At 40.4% G+C, this 23,914-nt stretch overlaps 1 protein-coding gene across 1 annotated transcript in view; it reads left to right on the top strand.

Moving 5' to 3' along the window:
- The window catches only part of FREM1 (FRAS1 related extracellular matrix 1), a 273,665-nt gene that overhangs the window by 93,172 nt on the left and 156,579 nt on the right, over nt 1-23,914 (top strand). The gene's annotated exons all lie outside the window — the stretch shown is intronic.

Consider the following 23,914-nt stretch of genomic DNA (forward strand, 5'->3'; position numbering starts at 1 on the left):
TTATAGATGGAATACAGAGACCCTCTTCCATCCACATTTACTTTTCATCCAAATAAAATGCATGGCGAACCAGAAGTTTGAGGTCAGGTCTGAGTGTTGGGGCAAGCTGAGCGACGTAGAGCCTCACTGCTGTGAGCCCAATCGCGGTGTGGAATTCTGTGGAACACCACCCCAGCTCGGCTCAGAACTTGGGGAGGGGGGTTTCGTTGCCTTTTTTACTCTGCGGTTGAACTGGTGACCCTGAGGCCCCAGTGTGGGCAGCGAGGGGTCCGTCAGCTGACCAGACACCCTCTGACATTCTGCGCCATTTGTAGGAGAATCTTACATGTATTGAGATTTCACCAACAGTAAGAGATGTAAAATACCAGCTATACCAAGAGCTAGAGTATGTGATGGCATAGAGTTTTCATTAGCTTTATCACAATATTCACAATGGAGAATTATATTACATGGTAGCAGAAATAGGCATTTTTATGTGTTGCTTATATTTTACCTCAAATTAAATTGTAGATATAGGGTAATAAATAAAATCCATCCATGCCTTTCACAAAAAAAAAAAAAAAAGGTATGGTCATTTCCAACACATGGCATTCTGTATTTTTCATATCACATCTAATCCTAGGGTTAGAAATAGAATGACTTCTTTAAAATGCATTTTGATTCAGTACTAAGTTCAGCCACACATGCTTTTAGGGGAAGAATTCTTCATTGTTCCTTTGGCTAAGTTCTTTTAAAACATTCTGGCTTTGCATTTCAACTCATTCAAAGGATACTTTATTAAAGTTGACAACTATATTATTTCAACAGCTGCTATCCACTGGTGGAAGATATGAGAAAGAAGACTCACTTATTTGTGTAAGTGGGTACCTCAGATTTCAAGATATTTTGGCTAAACTATAGTTCTGTTTATTCTAATATATGTTCAGCACAAAGTTAGGCCAACCATCATTTGTATAATTAATTTAATGAAAATTACATTTCCTGAAATATGTTGCAATCTGTTTTTGTTGTTTTTTGCTTAGAATGCTGAAGGTATTTTTTTCCCTACAGAAGTGGTATAAAACATTTATTTCTGTTTCCATATGAATCCACAAGTTTTATTTAGCCCAGATATTAGGAGAAGCACATCGATGCAACTAACTTCTATCATTCCTTTCTCAACTAATAGCATCTAAAATCATCTTCATTTCTTTGCAGGTGAGATTTTCATAAGCTGGGAAAGTTTTAAATTTAGTCTGAGAACAGGATTGTCTATCACACTGTGTTTCCTGTCATCATTAAGGCTTTATTTCTTGTTTTTTTAAAGATTAGTACATGAATCATACATTGTCACTAGGTTTTGTTTACTAATACTTGGGGGGTAGTGAACACTGTTTGCTTATAGAGAGCTCAGTGGTTCTTGGAGACATTTTCATCCATTTATTCTCAGAGCAAGAGGGAGGAGTCAAGAGATTCTTGAAGATTTTACATTTTTGGTGACTCTGAGTAAGTGTACATGTACCTTTCATTGCTAAAGTATCCATAAAGCATGTTTTAAAATGAAATAATTGTTTTTCTCTCTCTTTCTTTGTATTCTTTTTCGTTTTTTCTTTACTTTATTCCTTCTTCACATACTTTTCTTCCCTTTCTTCTCCATTTTCTTCTTTCTCCCTCTCATTGCTTCCCAGAGAGAGGGTCTTATGTGGTGACCTTGTTCAGGAAAACCAGTCTTGTCTGAACTGGATTTTCAGTGCCTTGTTCTTTAGGCAAAGGTTTAGAATAACCAGACGTGTCTCAATGTAAACATTTTCCCCAAAGCAAGATAACACTCTAACTTCTCTATTTATGGTCAATTTAAAAGTTAGCCCAGATACTAATGCTACTATTTTATTTTTTTCTGGTGGAGATGAAACACAGGAAAGCATTTTATCTTGCAGTTGTTAAGGAACAAAGCTTTCACCCACCCACTGAATCCCGCCCAGTTTAACTGAATGCATCTCTGTTGAGAGGACATTTCTTGACCTGTAATAGGGTGGAATCGGTGGGGTCATAAACTACATGCTAATGAGATGAGATTTACAGAATTTTTCTGGGTTTTTAAAAAAGAGCCAGATACATGAAAAGCCTTATAAACTGAAGAACTAAGGTGGTACTTAAAAACAACCCCTAGAATCTCCTCTTTTCCTTTAAAGGCTGTAACTAAAGTTCAAAGAGGCCAGGTCCCCTCCCTCTCCCTCCTCCCTTCTGAATGCAGGACATCTTGTCTGAATTTGAAGAAAAAAAACCTTTCAGGATGGGAATTTATTTCAGGAAAGATTCAGGAAAAAAATGTTTGAAGAGTTTGAAGGTTTAGGAAAAAAAAATGTTTGAAGAGTTTGAACGTTTAGGAAAAAACTTGTGTGAGTATGAGTGTGGGTGGGTATGAGGATGTCTGTGTGTGTACCTATGCATATGTGTGTACCTACACATATGTGTTTGCACACACATGGGTATGAGGGTGTGTAAATGTGTGTGCTTGCCTGTGAATGCATTTGTCTGTGTGTAGGTGTGGGTACATGCACATGTGTGGGTGCCTGTGTGTAGTGTGTTGGGTGATTGTGTGGATGGGGTGTGGGTGTGCCATGTGTGTGTCTGTGAGTGTGTGTGCCTCTGTGCTGCAGCGGGAGAGGCAGCTTGGGCTCAGCCAGTGGCGGAGCAGTTAGTAGAGAACTAATAGTGAGAAAGGGAGCTGAGGAGAGACTAGGGAGAGACGCCACCGACCTTTAACAAAAGCTCAGTTTTGTCCCTGCGGATCCAGCCGGCAGAAGGGACTGGAGAGCTGTGGCTCTCTGCCAGGGAGGTCGGGCTCCCTGCAAACAGTTGCAGGCATCCCTGATTATGCCCTTTTCCCTGGGAGTCCCGAGCTTGGCAATCGGGAAGTTTTCAAAGCTTCAGCAGCGACTGCAGCCTCGGAGAAGACCAGCAAAGACTGTGGAGTGTGTATGTGAACTTCAATTCTGTATTTTCTTATGGGGTGGGTTAATGGATTTTTAGTACAAAGAGAGCTAAAACTCAGCTGACCTGAAAGACTGGAATTTCAGCTCTTCCCCTCGCTGGGCTATTTTTCCTCCCCCTTCCTCTCAAAGCCCTTTAAATCAGAGATTACCGGGTCAGTGACTCTTATCCTGCCTGCCTGCGCCAAGGGTTTCTAGCTTTTGACTTGGCAAGGAAAACCACTACCTGTAAGTATCTGCTTTATGTATTTCCTCTCCTCTTGACTGTAAACGTTCTGCTAGAATGCCCCAGAGGTTATTTGTGTGGTAGCATTAACTCCGAGTAATGATACAAGAAGTAGATCAAGTCTGCTTGCAAAAGTTATCATATAAGCTCACAAGGTGGCAAATTGCAGTGTTAAAGAGCCCTATGTCCCCAATGGGAGGCTCTTTATTACATAATACAAATTTATAACTCTTCTCAATCCATCCCCAATAGCATTAACCAGTGAAAAAACATTTTTACATTCTGAATTGTCCCCTTCCTCTGCCCCCCAAATCAGAATATTTCTTTTCAGCTAAATAAAATGGCAAAGAGAAAAAATGCAAAAATTAAAAAAACAGATAATATCCTCATGGTATAAAGATACAAAAGTTTGGATGAGATGATTTTTGGATAGCTTTGCTTTAGTTTAGTTATATATATATATTTAAAGTATGGTTTCTTTTTTTATGGAGTTGAAAGCCAGTGTTGGAGAGGCAAAGAAATCATATTGTTCTGAAGTTTCTTACTGATTTTTAATCTCTTTCTTCTCTTTATCTGGATTTGGCCTAGAGACTTTTGTGCTGTAGTAAATGATTTCTTTTAGTTGTCATCTGGATCCCAGAAATAATTTTCAAGGCATTTAAGTTTTGTTTCTCTGTTTTTTCAATGGTTATGTGCAGTCTTGTTGTGTGGTATGAATTACGAAGCTTAAAAAGAGCATTTCCGGGGGCTGGTTGGAGTTTATGGCCTGGGAATCTTGCTGGAGATATTAACCTCTTCAGGACTATTTTACAGACCTGAGCAGGAGATCCAAATGCTTTATAGGTTTCTGGTCTGGAAAAGTGATGCCACCATATTCAGTGCTGCTTAAAGCTTGAAGCTTTGCTTCTTAGTCCTCTGCTTTCCTTTGATAAAACTGCCTTCAGAAATAACACTAGGAAAATGTTAACTACTTTCCCTCTTTCTCTTCATCAGAGATCCTCAAAACCCAGTGTCCCTAAGAATCACTTGGGGTAAGGCAGGCACCAAGGCCACACACCCAGAGGAGTTTAGACTTGGTGGGGCGGGGTTGGGGAGCTAGTGGGGGTAGGGGGTGGGGGGGGCAGGAATTTCCCCAGGTGATCCTCATGCAGGCAAGATCACACTTGGATGAGAGGTGCTTTACCTTGTCCTTGGCAAATTAAATTCTTGTCACGTCCTCAGTTAATGTTAAACCTCACACCTAAATAATAAGCTTGAGTGCGAGCTGCTGTTAAACACAGTTACATGAAGCATGGTTTTGCATGCTTGACTGCCAAACCAGAACTTTTAACCAGCTCTCCTGCCATTGCATGGGATCCTACATTTCCCATGAGTAAGAAAAGCAGTCAGGGGAAGGTGCCCCGATTCCTTGTGTTGGACTGTGTGGTCTGACCTGCTCTGCATGGCCAAGCTACGTTTGTCTTGGAAACTTTAAGCCCAAGGCTATTCTTAGTTCTTTATCAACCTGCTGGGAATGCTCTGCTCGTGGGGACAGATTAAGCTGAGTGGGCTGAACTGAGTTGGATTATTTCTTGAGACCTGTTCAGTAGAAGTATAATTCCTAGAAATCTGTTTTGATTGGACAAACCCACCAGGATTGGGAGAAATAGGAAATGATTCCTCCATCATGTTGAGGTCCTCATTAGACAGCATATGAAAGGAAGATCTCAGCTTCCATCCCTGTCATCAGTGACAATGAATGACATAGCATATTTACAGTAAAAAGAAAATAGGATATGGTCATCGGTGCCCTTTTCTTTTTTTCCTCTCCTCATTCCAGATATTTGTAGGTGCCTGCTACATGCCAGGCTCTGGGCTGGTGCCAAGGATTCAGAAAATCTGTGTATATAAAATGGATAGACACTTGGTCTTCATGGTGTTTCATGTCTTAGGTGTTGCTAACCAATCTTATATAAGTCACCTATTCTTGCTAACCTTCACTTCTGCCATCAATAAAACAAAAGTGTTGAATACAATGCGCTTCCGATATCTTTCTAACTCTGATATTCTGACATTGATGGATATACCTCAGTCTTCTAAACATAGATATAGAGGGAGGAGAACTTTTCAGTGTTTGCTTTGACCACAGGCCCAAAGATTTGGCTTACTGCTTTTCTTAAAATTTTCAAAAATACCATTTAAGTTTTCTTTCACGAATAATCAAGACTGCTGATCTAGTGAGTTACAGACAAATGCTACCTTCTCAGAGCACACAGTCATTCTCACAATGGAAGCCTGTAACTCTCTGGAAAGGCTGTTCCCTGGGCTGGGTTACATGGGCCAGCAGCCTCTTATCTTGTCTGAATCTGGTGTTGCACTGCCTTTGGAGAGCTGGGTGGTCTGAACAGGACTTGTCTGCTTCCATACTTGCACAGCTTGCTCCCTGACCTTTTCATTCAAGTGGTTTGATAGCTTTTGTGCTGCTGGTGAGAGACTCAAACAGAGACCTTTGAGGGGCTGGAGGAAAAAAAACAAGTCCTTAATTAAATCTAACATTTTTTGTATACTGTAGTTTCTTTTACTGCAGTGAATGGGGCAACATTTCAAAGGGTTCTAAAACTTGCCCATCAAGATAAGATTATCAAAATATAGGTGTGATTTATGTGTTTTTCTGACAAATGTAGCCTCCAGCTGTCTGAAGATACGGTGTTTGGATGGGAAAGTGCTCACTGGAGGACAGAGTATAGGGATCTTGCAAAGTTAAGATATTTTTGACAAATTGTTCTTGGCCTCTTATTGGTAAGTTTAATGGGGAGGGCAAAATAGGCTTTGGTTTCACTTTCATCCTTCTCTTTTTCTGAGTTGTTGATAGGATGTCAGAAGACTCCTTTAGTGCATCCTTAAGGGCTGCTAAGATAGTTTGTCATTCTTTGCTCTCAACTTTGTTCTTGAAACCTTCATATCTGACTTCCTTAGAGATAGAAGCAGATAATGCTCCAGAACTTGCTGAGCTCCAAGTCCTTCCATTGACATGGCCCACCTCCCTGGGATCTTATCTCTGCATCCTGTCAAGTGTTACCAGCTGCTCAGTATTTACAGATGCTCCTTGAATTCTTCTCTTACAATAAACAAACCAAGACTTTATCTTATGAGGTTACACTCAATACCACAGTATTTTCTTTCCAAGGTCTAAATTTCTTGTTAGCACAATTTTTTTTTTTCATTTTGTAAATTATAAGCCCAAATCAATGAATAGTTATGAGAATTCCAGAGGAGATCAGGATTCCCAGATGATTCATCCAAATGTTCAAATGTTGTTGAGTGTTTCCTATCAAATCCTGTTTATTGCCTAGATTTGATTATATTTGTTCCGTAAAAGTGATTCTCCTTGAAAAAACAACACAGTAACATCCAAGAGCAGTGCTTTAGTTCTGTTTTATATAAATCTTCTCTTTCGCTATCATGTGGTAGGATGAAATATTTTGTCACTAGGCATTAGTGGCTGTTGGGAAACCAAAACATAGTATTTGTAGAGAGCCCTTTTGAATATTAAATCAGAGTGGTATAGTAGAAAAAAAAGAATGGCCTTTGAATAAATTTCAATTGGGTTCCAATCCTAGGCTGTAATGTTCTTTGGTTTTATGATGTTGGCCAAGTTACTTACCAGTTTCCTTGGGGGTAAAATAAATGTGTTGATGCTTACCTTCCCAGGTATTTAGAAGGGCTAAATGACATTTGGAAAGCACCCATCATGGTGTATGACATATGATTGGTTCTCAGTAAATATTTCTTCTTTAGAAGAGGACTAACAGGTATGAAGGCTGGAAAGCATTGAATGTGTGACAAGCCACTCAATTTATAGGTCAAAGGGGAAATGCGAAATAGAGCTTTCTTCCAGGCCTCATAGACTGGGCAGAACAGATATCTGTCCACCACTTCCTCAGCCTTTACCTCTGGGCAGCAGCCTTGTTCTCCCTTGATTCCTTCTTCCAGGTTAAGAAGAAGCATGAAACAGATTCATGAGCTCAGAGATCGCCAAAGGGATTCATAGGGAGAGAACAAAGGCAATGTGAAAATCATTCTGTCCTTTTCTACCAGACCCTTCAGAGTTAGAGACTTGTACAGCCGTTTCAGATACATATATAAGGAGAGGAATCATTTTGTTTCTCTGGGATTTTACTCTACTGTAGCAGGCAGCCCAACCTCAAGGGGGAGTATTTGTTTGACATTTTGAAACTCTCCAGTTCCCCTGTGGTCAGCCTATGAGCTGTCACCAAATGGAAAGTCACAGCCATTCAAACATGTGGTGTGAGTACTCTCTATCCCTCTCTTTCTTGCTCTTCTAACCAGTTTTTCTTTCAAGTCCAAAGTTTAAACTGGAATAAGTCAGTCTCTCAACTTATATCTATGGACCTCCTCTGCGCCAAGTCCAGTGACCAAAACTGGAGATAATTTGAGTGAGCAGAACAATCATGGTTGTTATCTTCAAAAAGCTTTCAGACTAAGGTCAAAGGCAGACACGTTTTCAGTGACTGCAAAAAAACAAATGCCCGTAGGTGTGCATTGTGTGGTAAGGGTATTGCAGGATTCTACACAAGCAGTTCAGAGAAGGCGATGGTACCCCGCTCCAGTACTCTTGCCTGGAGAATCCCATGAATGGAGGAGCCTGGTGGGCTGCAGTCCATGGGGTCGCAAAGAGTTGGACACGATTGAGTGACTTCACTTTGACTTTTCACTTTCATGCATTGGAGAAGGAAATGGCAACCCACTCCAGTGTTTTTGCCTGGAGAATCCCAGGGATGGGGGAGCCTGGTGGGCTGGCGTCTATAGGGTCGCACAGAGTCGGACACGACTGAAGTGACTTAGCAACAGCAGCAGCAGCAGCACGCAAGCAGTTAACCTAGTCTGGGAAGTTGAGACCTTGGAGGAGGGGTAGAATTTAGCCAAATGTAATGGTAGGCAGGAGGGGAAAGGGCATTCTCAGCAGAGGGGACAGCATGAACAAACCATGGAAAGGCCTGGAATGGGGCATGCCACAAGTTTAGGAAAGAAAGGAAAACCTGAGTGACTAGCTTGTCAATGGCAAGGAGGAAGAGTTGTGTGAGAAGAGGCTGGAGAGATGGCAGGGACAACTACACAGGGAAATGCAGTCTCACGGTTAAAGGGACCCCAGAAAGTACCTAACCGACACTCCCCCACTGAGAGAAAGAACCTTCTGATGTCTGTACCTCAGCCCTTGCTGTTATTGGATGGCTTTGAAGGAGAGTTCTTTCTAAGAGGAACCCATCCTCCTGGTTCTGTGTTTGGGAACCACAGAATAAAGTCATTCCTCTGGCAGGTATTTGAAGACAATTTTTTTTTCATAAATTATTGCTCAAGTAAATCTCTGTCCCATACATATGCAGTTGATGTTTTGGAATGTAAATTTCTATGTTTGTGTTTGTTGAAAGTGAACTTGGTGGCTTCAGTTCATCATTCCAGCCTCCATTATCTAAGATATACATCTTGACTATGTCCTCAGTGATAATGGTTAACCTTTCTGGATTTTTGCTGTTTGTGAATTGGATAAGCTAATCTCTTTATCTTTTAGAAATTTGGAAAATTGTTGAACCAGAGGGTGCCAAAAGTGGAGCTATGGGCACCACCCAAGATGTTTCTCACAGAAATGTCCAAGTATAAATGAGAAGAACTCAACAGTGTCAATGTGGGCTGATATTCTTGATTTGACAAGAACGCTAAATGCACAGTTCAACTATAATCACTGATTTCATTTGTCGATACATGTGTTGAGTGCATATCACACACAGCAGAGAGTTTTGTCCTCCTGCTTTGAAAAACATAGTCATACAATTGTGTAGGATGTGATACACGCCCCATGATGGGTTTAGGTAAAGTGTGACTTTTCTGCAATAGCAGAAAGAAAATCTTTCCAAATGGAATGATGAGGTCTTAGGACATTTTGAAGGAGGCAGTTCACAAGGCATTAACATGTGAGAAGGATTTTAATAAGAATGGAAGCAAAGACATTACAGGTGGGGCAGACACCAGGAAGGGCATACAGGTGAGAATGTCTAGCAAGACCCAGTGATGTATAACTGAGGTTGCAGGAGGGGGAGCCCTGTGGTTTGCGGATACAGAAACCTAGAGGTGAGGACCAAAGACCATGGAAGCAGCTATGTAGTGGGAAGCCAGATGAGGTCAGATTTTAAAGAATAGTGTATTTTCAATGATACTATATGACCAAGAGAGAACAAATCAGAGGATGGAAAGAAAAGGAAGAGAAGATAAAGGAGAAAGAAGCATTTGTGAGGTAGAAAGGGAAACGGGAAGTGTATTGAGTCACAGAAGCAATTATGCAGACCGTGTGGGTGGAGGGCATTGTTGGGCACTATAGAGATCAGAATGGACTGTTTAGAGATCGGAATGGACTGATCATCAGAAAGAACTGTTAGAGAAAAGTTCAGTTTGCTGTGTCCATTAGGCAGCCACTGGCAGCCTTTGAGACAGCTATTTCAGTGGACTGGTAGTAATTTCCTTTTAGGAAATACAAGGCTGGTGAAGGAGTGGGTAGAGATATGTTTATTTGGCTGTGCCAGGTCTTAGTTACGGTGTGTGGGATCTTCAGTCTTTGTTGCAGCACACAGGCTCTTTCAGTTGCAGCATGTGGAATCTAGTTCCTTGACCAGGGATCAAACCTTGGCCCCCTGCATTGGGAGTGCAGACTTAGCCACTGGACCACCATGGAAGTCCTGAGACAATGTTGCAAGGAGATAGTATCGTTGGTCATGATGAGGTATATAATGGGAAAGGGGAAAAGGAAATGTTTGGTGACTATTATAGCAATAGTCATAATAACAATAATGGTAGTAAAAAACACTAACATTTATTGAACACCCACTATGTGCTTAGGTGTGCTCATCGTAATGACCTCATTTTATTACCTCCTTATAGACTCTTTCTCTAAATACAGTCACATTCTGAGGTCCCGGGCATTAGGATTTCAGTATATGAATTTTGGGTGAATGAAATTCAGCCCATAACACCATACCACCATATCAAGGTGTCCTCCTTGCAGTAGTTAGCTGGTCTTCCAAATTCTTCAGATATTACTGCAGCCAAAGAAAATAGAATAAAACCTGTAGTCTCATAAACCCACATTTAAAAATCAGTTTATAATGCGCTCTGGATTTCGAGTTTGGCTTCAGGATGAGGTGACCGGGAAAATTCCTCAAGCAAGACTACCTTTGCATTTTCAAAAATCCCGATGGCACCCATTTTGCCTTTTCTTATTTGGCCATAAAGCCCACACGGTGCTGATCTGTTTGTGTTAGGAATGAGCAGTCTGCCCTGTGTACCATTTTATATTACAGAGGCTATGTCATTTCAGTCATCGATTGTTGCTGAATCGCTTTATTGGGAACTACTGGTCTTTATTTACGTCTCATGAAGTGAAATTCCCTGGTCTATGGTTTTATAAGTTGCTTTGATGCTAGGCCCTTATGGTGCATGTACATCACACGCTATGGGATACAGGGGTAGAGTGACTCTGGAGGTCCTCAAGTATCCCTTCCTGCACCACAGTTTGCCTACATTAAGAATGCCAGTTGATGGTAACTGTGAGCTGATGGAGACATAGCCAGAGATCGTATGGCACTGCATAGCAGCTTAGCTGTCAAGGACAGCTCCATGCTTACAGGTGCCACATCTGAATTGCTAGCTCTGTGGCCAGAGAATTCTGAAATGAAGACTTTAAAACCTAAAACTTAAGACTTCAGCTTTTCAAGATTAAGACTTTTCAGAATTTGTAAGACTTAGACTCAAGACTTTAACATAATAACATGGTAAGGAGCACATGTACCTTTGATGTGCATGCTCAGTCATGTCCAACTCTTTGGGACCCCACCAGGCTCCTCTGTCCATGGGATTCTCCAGGCAAGAGTACTGGAGTGGGTTGCCATTTCCTCTTCCAGGGGCTCTTCCTGTCCCAGAGATTGAACCTACATCTCCTGCATTGGCAGGCCAATACTGCCACCAGGGAAGCACCTTTGATTTGTGAGGGTGGTTGAATTTCTCTATTCATTAAAAACAGCAACAAACTATCTTTACAGCAATCTTGTGAAATCAGTATAATGCATCCCCACTGTACAGATGGTGAGAGCAAGGTTGAGAAAGTTTAAGTAACCTATTTATATCACAGACTGAGTTTCTTGCTAAACACTAAAGTATTCAAAAAGTGAACAGTTTAGTCAAAATGTTTATCCTTACTTCAAAGGCTTAATTGAGGTCTGACTACAAAGAGATGTGTGAGCTGAAGAGTATGACACAAATGTCATGCAATTTTATCTGGCTTTCTCTTTATATAAGAAAGCGGATCTACTTAAAAAAAGGAATCGACTCCCTTTTCCCCTCAAAATGTAGATCTTTGGTTTTTGTTATTGAGTAAAACAAGCCAAGTGGAGGGCTGGAGAAAGTGGGATGGGTTCCACTGGACAAGATCAGGAAGTTTCATGACCATGTGAAGGGGATGGGAGTTTGGGAAGAATGGATACGTGTATATTATGACTGAGTCCCTGTGCTGTCCACCTGAAACTATTATAACGTTGTTAATCGACTGTACTCCAACAAAATAAAAAGTTTAATTTAAAAAAAGCAAAAAAAAAAAGTGTATTAGGGGTGAGATAATGGCTTTTGTTTTATTGAAGAATTGACTAGAAATAATTGGTACTTTAGGAACACAAAGGGGAATTAGACTTTGGAGTGATGTGAGAGGTTTTTAATTTACAGACCAGAATGTTTGAGTGTTTCTGCTTTGCCTCATATGATTAAGCAAATAGCCTCCAATTCCTTCTAATCTAATCAGTAATGAGTTCGAAAGTAATGATTTGGGGAAGATCTATTACTTCTTGCCTAAACTCAAATGTTCTTTTCTATTACATCTTAAAATACCACACTATGAAAAAAAAAGCATGGAAAAATATTAGCCTTGTGAGCAATAAAATTTATTGCTACAGCATCTGTATTTTAACTTCATCTTTAAAGATTCACAGCAAGAGATACATTAGAATGCAATGAAAACTAGTGGTAGCACAAAACTTACTAGTTAAATTTTAATTTCTTTCATTTTTGACTTTGCTTCCTTTCTAACAATTTTGCTAATTCAGGAAGTCACTGCCTTGTGTCTGTACACCTTACACATACTGGCTTCCTAGTAATGACCCTCCCAGCCAGACTGTCAGGAATGGTACCTTCCTTTCCTCTCTGGATGTCTGGGATATCTTATCTCCCTCTCCTCTTCTCCATCCCTCCCCAGTCACCTCCGAACTGGGTCCTGCTTTCCAGTTCTTCCTGTTGCTGGCCTTGGAGGTGGCTCCCCAGCCCTAGTCTTACTGCTTCACTCTACTGAGGTGGTTTTCAGACAAGTCAAAGAACCTAGCTTCAGTCTAGCCACAAAAGTTCCTTAGACCTCTTCTTATACTTACAGGAGAAGGAAAGAGAAGTGCAGTTGTTTCCAGCAGCGATTCTCAATCCTGGTTGCTCATTAAAGAAGTTTTGAGTTCAGGTGCCTGGACCCCACCAAGATAAATGAAATCTCAAACTCTGGGAGAGGTGCTTGAATGATGGGGAAGGGAAGTCAGTGATGGACCTCACTAGTTTAGGGGTGATGCCAGAGGCAGCTCTTTCACTTGGTGTTTTCCATTGTCAACACTAAGGCAGACCACCTTACACCTTCACGAGGATTGCTGCTTCCTTCTGGGCCAGTGGAGTGGGGCTAAAACCAGGAGGGTGAAGTCTCCCCTGCAGCCAGTTCTTTTCCTCAGGTCCTGAGAGACCTGGACTCAACCGCCACATTGCATACCTCTAGGGGGCGCCATTCACTTTGGGGGAGCTGTGAAAACAGCATCTTTGGCACCCTTGGGGCACAGTTATAACACAGACATTGCCCTGGAATTTGGTATACTGAACTGAGTGAAACTAAGGGGAGGACTCCCAACGCCTCTGCTCAACACTTTAAACATTAATTTGGTTTCCCATGAAAATCTCTTTCACCATGATGAGTTTATGCAGTGCTGAGTGGCATCACAGTTCGAATTGCACTTGCCAGTTAGTCTGGACACCCTTGCCTATGATAAATGTGTTCTTGTGCGTGCATGCATGCTGAGTCGCTTCAGTCATCTCTGACTCTCTGTGACCCTATGGACTGTAGCCCGCCAGGCTCTTCGTCCATGGGATTCTCCAGGCAAGAATACTGGAGTGGGTTGCCATTTTAATTCTAGACAAATTATTTGAAAACCAACTTTAAAAAAAATAGCTTATTTGTATCTTGGAGACTCTAAGGAAGCATTTTAGCCAAGAATACTTTTGTGCTCTGTGTTTTTCTCCTTTAAAATACTTCTGTAACATATTGGTGTTCGGTATTGTTTTATACTGCTGTTCTTATATTGTGCGTTGCTTTATTCTCCACCACAGATTTGTTCAACAGTAAGTCATCTAATCAGACTTTCAGATACTTTATTTGCAGCCTGTGATGTTTATGGAGATTTCGTTTTTGAATCAGTACTTGAAGCATTTTTAGTCTCGCTGGCTGAGCGCATCTTCGCACTTTCCATAGTGCGAAGTTCTGCCAAAGGAGGCAGATCAAGGTTTGCTTTTGTTCATGCAGTTAAGAATCTTAAAGCAATTAAGCTCTGTGGGCCACAGAGGTATCAGGGACTCCTGCATGTGCAGAAGCTGGGTTGTGTGTTCACATGCGGAGTCTCAATGTGGGAGAGTGTCTTAGGAACCAGAGAGACTTGATGGTATCTGAGTGGCCCTTGAGAAGCTGGGGACGCACAGATCCTCAGAAAGGACAGAGCTAGGCTGCCTGGACAAAATCACACTCATTTCCAGACTTCAGAACAGGCGCAAGTGAGAAGTTGCTGTGGTTTGTCTTGTTTCCTTTTGGCTGCTGTTGGCTCTACACAGCTCTATGTAAAATTTCCTACCTTTGTCTAAATGTTACTGGAGGGTCAGTTCAACCTAAATTATGGAGCATGTCCAAGGATGGCTCAACTAATAACTTTTAGAAAATTAATAAACTTTAGTTTTTGAGCAGATTTAGGTTTATAGGAAGATTGAGCAGAAAGTGCAGAGAGTTCGCACATTCCCTCCCTCCAGTTTCCCCAGTTATTAACATCTTGGTTTAGTCTGGTATGTATGCTACAACTGATGAGCCAATAACGATTATCTAAAGCCCATAGTTTATATTAGGGTTCAGTATTAGTGTTGTTCCTTCTGTGTGTTTTGACAAATGTTTACTGACATGCATCCACTGTCACAGTGGTAACATTTTCAGTGTGTTTTAGGAAAAAACAAAACAAAACAAAAAAAACTTTTCTTTGATTGGCCTGGGGTAGAAAGGGGAAGAGAGGAAACTGGCTTTGGTTGAGCTTTGTGTGTGTGTGTGTGTGTGTGTGTGTCCTGGGGACCTCAGTTGAGCCATGATATATTTATACATTGAACTATTTAGCAACCCTGAAATGTATCAGTTATTGCATAGATGAGGAAACAGAGCCTAAGGAAGAGTGAGAACCTTGTTCAGGGAAATGATGGAACCAGGAGAGGTTTACCAGTCTGGTAGAGTTGATTCAGAATCTGTGCTGATCACCATTATATTTTCTTTCACTTCAGCTCCAATCCTGCATCAGAGAATTAAGTCCTCTACCTTTCTTCTTTTTTCAGTACTGATAAATCAGAAAGTTGTTTACAAAGTTATTTGTAAAACACCAAGTATTTGTTAAAAAAAAATAAAGTGAACTGTTAAGTTTAAGTATCACAATAGTTTACTGCATCTCAGTATATAATACTGTGGTTTACTTACCACACTCTGCTTATGTTAATGAATAAAGCAGCATGCCCAAGCAATTTTTTTCAACCTTTGGCAAATCACAGCCTCTTAGGCCCCTATTTCCTCACTTTGACCTTCGGTGCTAGAGCGAACAGCGTGAATCTGGGCTCTCCAACTTGTCTGCTAGGGTTGAATTCCACCTCCATGGTGTATTATCATTTACCTTGAACAAAATCTGTTTTCTTAGAATCCTTGGAATAGGATCTATTCCATAACTTGTTGTGAAGATTAATGAGTTAAAACAGTACCAGAGGCAAAGTAAATACATAACACGTGATGCTGCTGTTGCTGAAGATGATGACATGTACAATTTGGAGGAGAAGCTCCTTTCAGTTCTGTAATTCTGTAAATAGGTATAGTCAGGTATAGTTAATGTGAGTGTTTTCCATTCTAAGTTATTCAATTAAAACAAGCTATTGTGAAAATTTGTATGATGCAACTCTCTGACTAAAAGCAAAATGAAAATAAATTATGGCCATTTCCTAATGTTCAGGGAAATACCTCTGATAACTTAAGAAACTTTAATAGTCATAAGAACAAAACTATAAATCGAGGCACAAAGTCTTTTCCCTCTGTGATCAGTTTTCTCTACCTTTGAAGGTAGTTTTAGTAGAAAGTCTTTGTAAAGAAAGGTTGAATGTCTGGTTTCCAGAGTGCCCTGGAATTCAGATTTCTGATGTAGATTCATTAAGTATGGATTTATCAAGTGCGACCAGAAACTTTGTGGATACCATGTGACCATCCTGTATTTCAATCATTTTAATTCTATGACTAATGTCTCTTGAATGATTTTTCAAAGAACCTGGATTTTTAAATTAAAAATGGTTTTCTATAAGTTTGCAAACTTTGGACATAATGATTTCTTTTTGCAGGAATTCTTAGAGCCTTTAATAAGCTCATATTATACTGTAAATCTCTAAAAGGAGTTTTTGGCACTCTGTGCTTCATGTATATTTGGATATAGAAGACTTTTGTGGAAAACTTTTTAACATCTCCAACATGTGCATTTAAAAAAACACAACTTGCAAACTATGGCCTTTTTCAGCGAGATAGACACTGAAGTGTTGAAAAATTTAAGAAAGGGAACCATCTAATGAGTTTGTGTGATAGTCAAAGATCCATATTTGCAATCCTGTGCTTGATGGTACAGCCCAAGGGGTCTTTCTCTCCATAGTTCTCTGAGTCTGTGCTTCCTTTGACTGAGGACGAATCTGGCCTCTGTACCCCGACATCAAATTAAATCTCAGAGGAAGACTTTTGGGTGAAGTAGAAAAGAATAGCTTAATGCTTTCCCAGGCAAAGGGGCCACAGTGGACTAATACCCTCGAAACTAAGTGTCCCAACCTGGAGTAGGCAGTGAGGAGTTTTATAGTAATGATTCAAAGAAAGCATGACAGCTCAGAGCATTCTTCTCGTTGGTTAGTGGTGAGGTAGTGGGACTCCGCATCCTCAACCTTCTGGGTCCAACCGATCTTGGGTCTAAGTGCTTGTGGGCAGTTTATGGTTAACTTCTCCCACCTGGTGAGAGTTTCAGTATCTGCAAAACAGCTCAAAGATATTGTCATGTATGTCCCTTGAAGGGGAACCAGGACCCTGCCCCAAAGCTGCACTATTATTTCTTAACTGTTCTTCCCTTGTCTCTGCATCCTCTCCCTTCCCTAATCAGCGACTATTTTAACCTGCTGGTGGAAACTCAGGGAAGGTCACAGTGGCTGAATGAAGCCTATTTCCTGTAATCAAGAAATGGGGGACAAAGAAAGATTTTTATGTTCAGTGGCCCCACAAGGTCCTGCTCAATTTCATGATCTGGAGTCAGTTCAGTTCAGTTGCTCAGTCATGTCTGACTCTTTACAACCCCATGGACTGTGGCATGCCAGGCCTCCTTGTCCATCACCCACTCCTGGAGTTTACTCACACTCTTGTCCATTGAGTCAGTGATGCCATCCAACCATCTCATCCTCTTTCATCCTCTTCTGCCTTCAATCTTTCCTAGCATCTGGGTCTTTTCAAATGAGTCAGTTCTTCGCATCAGGTGGCCAAAGTATTGGAGTTTCAGCTTCAACATCAGTCCTTCCAATGAATATTCAGGACTGATTTCTCCTAGGATTGACTGGTTTGATCTCTTTTCAGTCCAAGGGACTCTCAAGAGTATTCTCTAACACCACAGTTCAAAAGCATGAATCTTTGTCGCTCAGCTTTCTTTATAGTCCAACTCTCACATCCATCCATGACTACTGGAAAAACTATAGCCTTGACTAGACAGACCTTTGTTGGCAAAGTAATGTCACTGCGTTTTAATATGCTGTCTAGGTTGTTCATAGCTCTTCTTCCAAGGAGCAAGTGTCTTCTAATTTCATGGCTGTAGTCCCCATCTGCAGTGATTTTGGACCCCCCCCAAAATAAAATATGTTACTGTTTCCACTGTTTCCCCATCTATTTGCCATTAAGTGATGGCACCAGATGCCATGATCATAGTTTTCTGAATATTGAGTTTTAAGCCAACTTTTTCATTCTCCTCTTTCACTTTCATCAAGAGGCTTTTTAGTTCTTCTTCACTTTCTGCTATAAGGGTGGTGTCATCTGCATATCTGAGGTTATTGATATTTCTCCCGGCAATCTTGATTCCAGCTTATGCTTCATCCAGCCCAGCATTTCTCATGATGTACTCTGCATATATGTTAAATAAGCAGGGTGACAATATACAGCCTTGATGTAGTCCTTTACCTATTTGGAATCAGTCTGTTGTTTCATGTCCAGTTCTAACTGAAAGGAATATTGCTGGACTAAGCACCTGTGATTTAAGTGAGCTGCATGGGTTAGGAGACATTGCATGGGTCTGGATGTCAGGAGACCTTAGGTTCCAATGCAGGCTCATTTCCAGATTATGGATAGTCTTGGTGTTAAAAGATGATTAAAGATGACAATTTAGGTGATACACACAAACTTAACACTTCATGGAGTGAATAGTCTCCTTTCAGAGAACTGCAAAATGGCCTAAGGCGAGAAGCTTTTATAAGATAATGAATAAAAACAAAACAAATAGAAAACATCTGATTAGCTGGGACTGGGTTGACAAAGTCAAACTTCTTTAGGGTAAGAAGGCCCAGAATTGGTGTTTAGGGATTGGCTGACTAAATACACTGTGTTACTGGTCAGGCAGAACATTCACAGGGACATGAAGGTTTGGTTGGCCGACGTGGCATGCTGGGAGGGAGTGGCTCCATTTTGGGCCTTAACAGTTATTTCAACATTGGGTAAAGTCACTTAACTTCCATAGGGCTTCCTTTCTTCTGTAAAATAAATGGGCTTCTACATGAGAAAATCCAGTGTTCGTGCACATAAAAAAAAAAAATAAGCCAAATCTCAAGTAAATAAAGGAATGCAAGTTAAAATAGTGACAGGCTTCAACATTTCACTTGGAAAGTGAGGAACAATTAAAGGGGATGATATTGAATATCAGCAGGAACAAGGCTGGTAAAGGGGTAGATTAGTGCCATCTTTCCATATAGCATCATATTAAGAACCTGGCATGCTGCAGTCCATGGGGTTGCAAAGAGTCGGACATGACTTAGCGACTGAACTGAACCGAAGAACCTCAAAATAAGTTGTACATCTTTTGATCTTACAATCCCACTTCCAAAGAACCATCAAAAGGAAAGAACTAGAAAAACAAGCTAATTTAATTAGGAATTTTTCAACACAATCTATTAACCTAGTAACTAGCTCAACGTAACAATGAAATGACTATAGACGTCCATGTAGAGGATTCAGTGCACACATGGAAAGTAAGATCACAAGGAATGTTTAATAATATGGAAAATGCTTAGAAAAGAATGTTCTATTACTGAAAAAGAATTACATGCAGCTCTTTTTATAGTGTGGTTCTAATTAAATTTAAAAACTGTGTACATATACATACTTAGGAAAACCTAAGGGCGTTTTCTTTGGGTGTTGGGAAAGTGTATTTTTTCCTTTTCATTATGTTTTTATATTTTTATCCTTTAGTTAATGAGCGTGCATTTCTTTTATACACACAAAAGGAAGTTATTTTCAGAAAAAGCTAAATTGATAAATAAAATGAAGGATATAAACTGGTTGATTTCTGAGTGTTCTTGTAAACCACACATCTGTGATTTAGATTACATTTTAGAAAAAAATTGGCAGAATGAAGGAAGCAAAACGTTATAAACAAAATCAATACATATTTTATTGATTTAATAGAGTGGAATTTGGAAGTGGCCTGCTTGCCTTGAGGCCTTTAAACTGTGCTTGTAGTGTAAGGAGTTGGAACACTCAGATGTGGGTAGGCAGGATATCTGCGTTAATTAAATGCTCTTAAAGTAACAGCTACTTCCTTGAGAGAACATTGCCTCCAGTGAAACTTTAACTCCTGTAATAGCCAACTGTTGCTGTCTGGGACCATAAAGGAAATTGTTTAGGGTTTGCATACTGTAGGAAAAAGACCCCAGGGATGGTGAAGCAATAGCAGAGTTTAAGATTTTGTTGTAATGCGAAGTGGTATAATATAGCAGTTAAGTGCACAGGTCCTGGAGTCAGTAAATATGGGTTATAATTGCAAGGACACAGACGAGTCAAGCTCATGACCTTGGGCGAGTAACAACCTCTTTTACTTCATTTTCCAAATCTGTAAAATCACTGCTTTCTAAAACCACTGTCGGAGTTAAGATAACGTATACAAAGTCCTTTGAACAATGCCTAATCCATAGTAAGCACTTAATATAAATATTGCTTTTTTATGTGATTATGAAGTCACGTCCTTAACTCATGGTTTATTTATCTATAAAATCAGCATGATAATAGTAACTTTGTAGGTTTGTTGTGAGAAATAAATGAAAATAAACGTATAAAGAATATGTCTCAGTGCTATATATATATATACACACACACACACAGTAAGCAAAAAGTACTAGTTGTTAAAAAATGAGAAAAGACATTCAACCTTCCATATCTGTACATTTTGTATGTATGAATTTAGCCAATGACTGAAAATATTTGAAAAAAAATTCCAGAAGTTTCCAAAAAGCAAACTTTGAATTTGCTGTGTACTAGCAACTATTTACACAACATTTACATTGTATTAAGGTATGATAAGTAATCTAAAGATGATTTAAAATATATGGGAGGATGTTGCATGGGTTATATGCTTTTACTACTAAAATATTGACTTTCTCTGCCCACTGAACCTGAATAAATCCTCTGCCAACTGAGAACACAGCAGGCTAGTTCCTCAGGACTGTGCCTCTCTTTCTTGGGAAACTGAGAGACTTCATTAGCCTGGGTCTCCTGGTCTTAAGGTATATGATAAGACTCAAGACTAATAAAATTAAAGTGAAAGTCGCTTAGTCCTGTCCGACTCTTTGCGACCCCATGGACTGTATAGGGTCCTGTATTCTCCAGGCCAGAATACTGGAGTGAGTAGCCTTTCCCTTCTCCAGGGGATCTTCCCACCCCAGGGATTAAAGTCTTGCATCATAGCTGGGGGCAGGTAGCCAGGTGATTGGGTCCCTTTGTCTCTGGTGTATTGTGCTGTGAACTTCTTTCTGAAATGCAAAAAGAAAGAAAACTACAAGGGGTGGTCTGCGGTAAAGGTAGGACCAGGTGCAGGATGTAATTAGCATAGAATTAAAGACTAATAGGTGCAGAATGTAGCTCCTGCGGAATTAGGGGGCCAATAGGTGCAGGATGTAGTTTACACGGGGTCAGATTTGTTGTTCAGTTGTTCAGTCATGTTTGACTCTTTGAGACCCCATGGACCGCAGCAGGCCAGGTTTCCTTGTCCTTTGTTATCTCCCAGAGTTTGTTCAAACTTATGTCCATTGAGTCAGTGATGCCGTCCAACCATCTCATCCTCTGTCATCCCCTTCTCCTGCTGTCTTCAGTCTCCAGCGTCAAGGTCTTTTCCAGTGAGTCAGCTCTTCGCATCAGGTGGCCAAAGTATTGGAGCTTCAGCTTCAGGGTTAGCTTAGTTTTGAGGAAAGCAAACCTTGCTGTAGACTACAGATTAGGAACACTTAAAGTAAAAATTAAGAGTGATCAGTCCTGCTCACCGTTCTATCTTCTTTGCTCTCAGGAGAGAAAAGAAAGAAAACCTCATTCCTCTTTTTTCCTTTTCAATGCAGCAGTGTCACTCAGGACTTGACCATCACCCTGCAGTTTGGTGTTGGGGAGTCGGGGAGGACCTGGAACCAACCTCCATGGACACAGAGGGACAACTGTACTAAAAATTGTTAAGAAAAAATGTTAGAAGCCGCAATCTATTTCTTTCTTCTCCAGTATTCTATTCTCCCTTTCTGAGACAATTCTCTCTGGAAAACCCATGAAGGGTAAGATTGCTAAGGTTCCTCTACCCTTGTGGGATCATTGAACAATTAAAACTCCATCAGAGGTGATGAGCTTCTTGAAAAAGAAACCAGCTTTGTATTTGTGTATTCTCAGGACTGTTTTTTTGGGCTTCCCAGGTGGTGCTTTTGGTAAAGAATCCACCTGCCAATGTAGGAGACACAGGGACTCAGGTTTGATCCCTGGGGTCGGGAAGATCCCCTGGAAGAGGACATGGCACCCCACTCCAGTATTCTTGCCTGGAAAATTCCATGGGCAGAGGAGCCTGGTGGGCTACAGTCTAGGAGGTTGCAAAGAGTTGGACACCACTGAGCACAGGGCTGATTTTGTAGTGGCTCAAAAGCAACTCTCTGATGGAGGAAATGGAACAAGATGGTGAGGATAGAGTACAGAGCACTTTCCCAGGTTGCCGGAGCCCTGATTCTCCCAGGCTCTGCTGCCTCTGGCTATGACCTCAGGCCAGCTTTAGATTGACTCCTAGTTGCTTGTAACAAGGAGCAATTAGACTTCTTTATCTCTCTCAGGGAAGGAAGGTCAAAGCAGGTGGTGGATCTGAAGTCCTTGGTAAAGTTTGTCTAATTCTTAATTTTCTCAACTATAATGCAAAAGAAGAGAACCATTTTCTCTGAGTTTAGACAGTTAAGTTTTTCCCTGGGGACAGTTCTCCTGATTTCCAGTTCATTGTTCCTGGGTGAATCAATTTTTGTCACATATGATTTGGAATCATTTCAGTTGTTCTATGGATAATTATATTCAGCTATGAGTTTGTGTTTTAAACTTTTATCCTTGATTCATATAAATTACTTTGAAAATTAATATGAGTAAGATCATGGTTTCAAAAATTCTTTGTAAGTAATTCCATGATGGCTTCTATGTTCCTTCTCACTGACGTCTTACAGATTTTAATGTAGAGTACAAGTCAGAAAATCTTCATTGGTTTTCTTAGCATTCTAGTCAAAGATCTCAAAATCTCTCTATGTTTTAGTGAGTGGGAATGGATTGATCATGAGTTGGCCATGTTTTACTCAAAATGCTTCTCTATTAGTTTATTTTCTTTCTTAAACACTTTAGGGTACTTGTAGGATCTGAAGCTGTGAGTCATGAGGTAATAACTTCAAGTACAGAGAAGATAAAAGGTTCGGTTGTTTATAGCATCTTTAGTTGGTTGGTAATAACTATCCAGAGTGCTGAGAAGGATATCAGGCTTGTAGGAGCTCTGCAAATAGCACAGCAAGCCAGCAAAAGCTATGATAGATTATTGATGATGTTTCTGTGTTGGGCAGATATAGGAAGGCGCTTGTATTGTGTAGGTATCATCATAAAATTATTCAGAAGAGCAATAGTAAATATGAATCTCTTCAAGGCACATCATTAACATTGCCCATCAAGAATTTCCATTCCAGAGAGAGCCTGAAAGGATAGCTGGGATCCAGGTTTTTTCCTTGCTGTGCACAGATTATCTCAGATACGTATGATGATATCTTATATACATATGATGCCAACATATGATATCAGCATATTTATGTCAACATGGAGCATACATTCTCCTCTGATTAAACTGAATGTGTAATTATGAAATAAACTGTTGTTGTTCAGTTGGTAAATTGTGTCTGATTCTTTGTGACCCCATGGACTGTAGCATGCCAGGCTCCTCTGTTCTCCACTATCTCTCAGAGTTTGTTCAAATTCACATCCATTGAGTTGGTGACACTATCTAACCAGCTCATCCTCTATGCCCCTTTCTCATTTTGCCTGCAATATTTCCCAGCATCAGTCTTTCCAATTCCTCTCTACAAAATTAGGTGTTACTAAATCATTTTCTTCAGTTCAGGAAATTTACTAAGAAAGTTTGGGTAAAGAAACCTTTCTGAATTTTTATAAGGAAGAACTCAGAGCAGAGTGGTTTTTCCACTTTGCAAACATCTTTGCACATTTTTGTTGGCTTGTACAGGTATCTTTAGAATACATGATTTCCACATGAATGAAAAAAGGCAAGAGTGGGAAATGGCTTGTAAGAGCATCATTGATTTACAGGGTAACATAGGGTTGTGAAATACTGAGAAGCAGCTGAACTGTACAAGCAAGCAAACAGAATTTGTTTCTATTGCAGCATCAAATTAAGTCCCTCTGGCGAAAAGCCAGTTAGTTTATAAGAGTCCTTATGGAATCTGGCCACCTTTCTGATTCCCCTTACAAAAATGCTCCCAGTCATTCTGCTGACCCTGAGGTTGCCCACATCAGTGATCAGAGCAAGCTGGGGACAGATGGATTCTGAGGCTCTGACTTGGCCCTATGTTGGGGGTCAAGAAATGGAGTTCTCAAGATGTGCCATTAGGTTTCCTACTGGGGTGTTGTCCTGTAAATCTTGGCTGCCTCTGGACATTGCAATTTTGTACCAGAGATAAAACAATACTATCATTTTATTTGGTGGAGATAAAACAAATTATCATCTCTGAAATCTTGCTTGATTCAGAATCCTAATTCCCTTTACTA

Source organism: Bubalus kerabau, chromosome 4 (genome assembly GCF_029407905.1).
Source record: "Bubalus kerabau isolate K-KA32 ecotype Philippines breed swamp buffalo chromosome 4, PCC_UOA_SB_1v2, whole genome shotgun sequence".
NCBI classification, from domain to species: domain Eukaryota; kingdom Metazoa; phylum Chordata; class Mammalia; order Artiodactyla; family Bovidae; genus Bubalus; species Bubalus kerabau.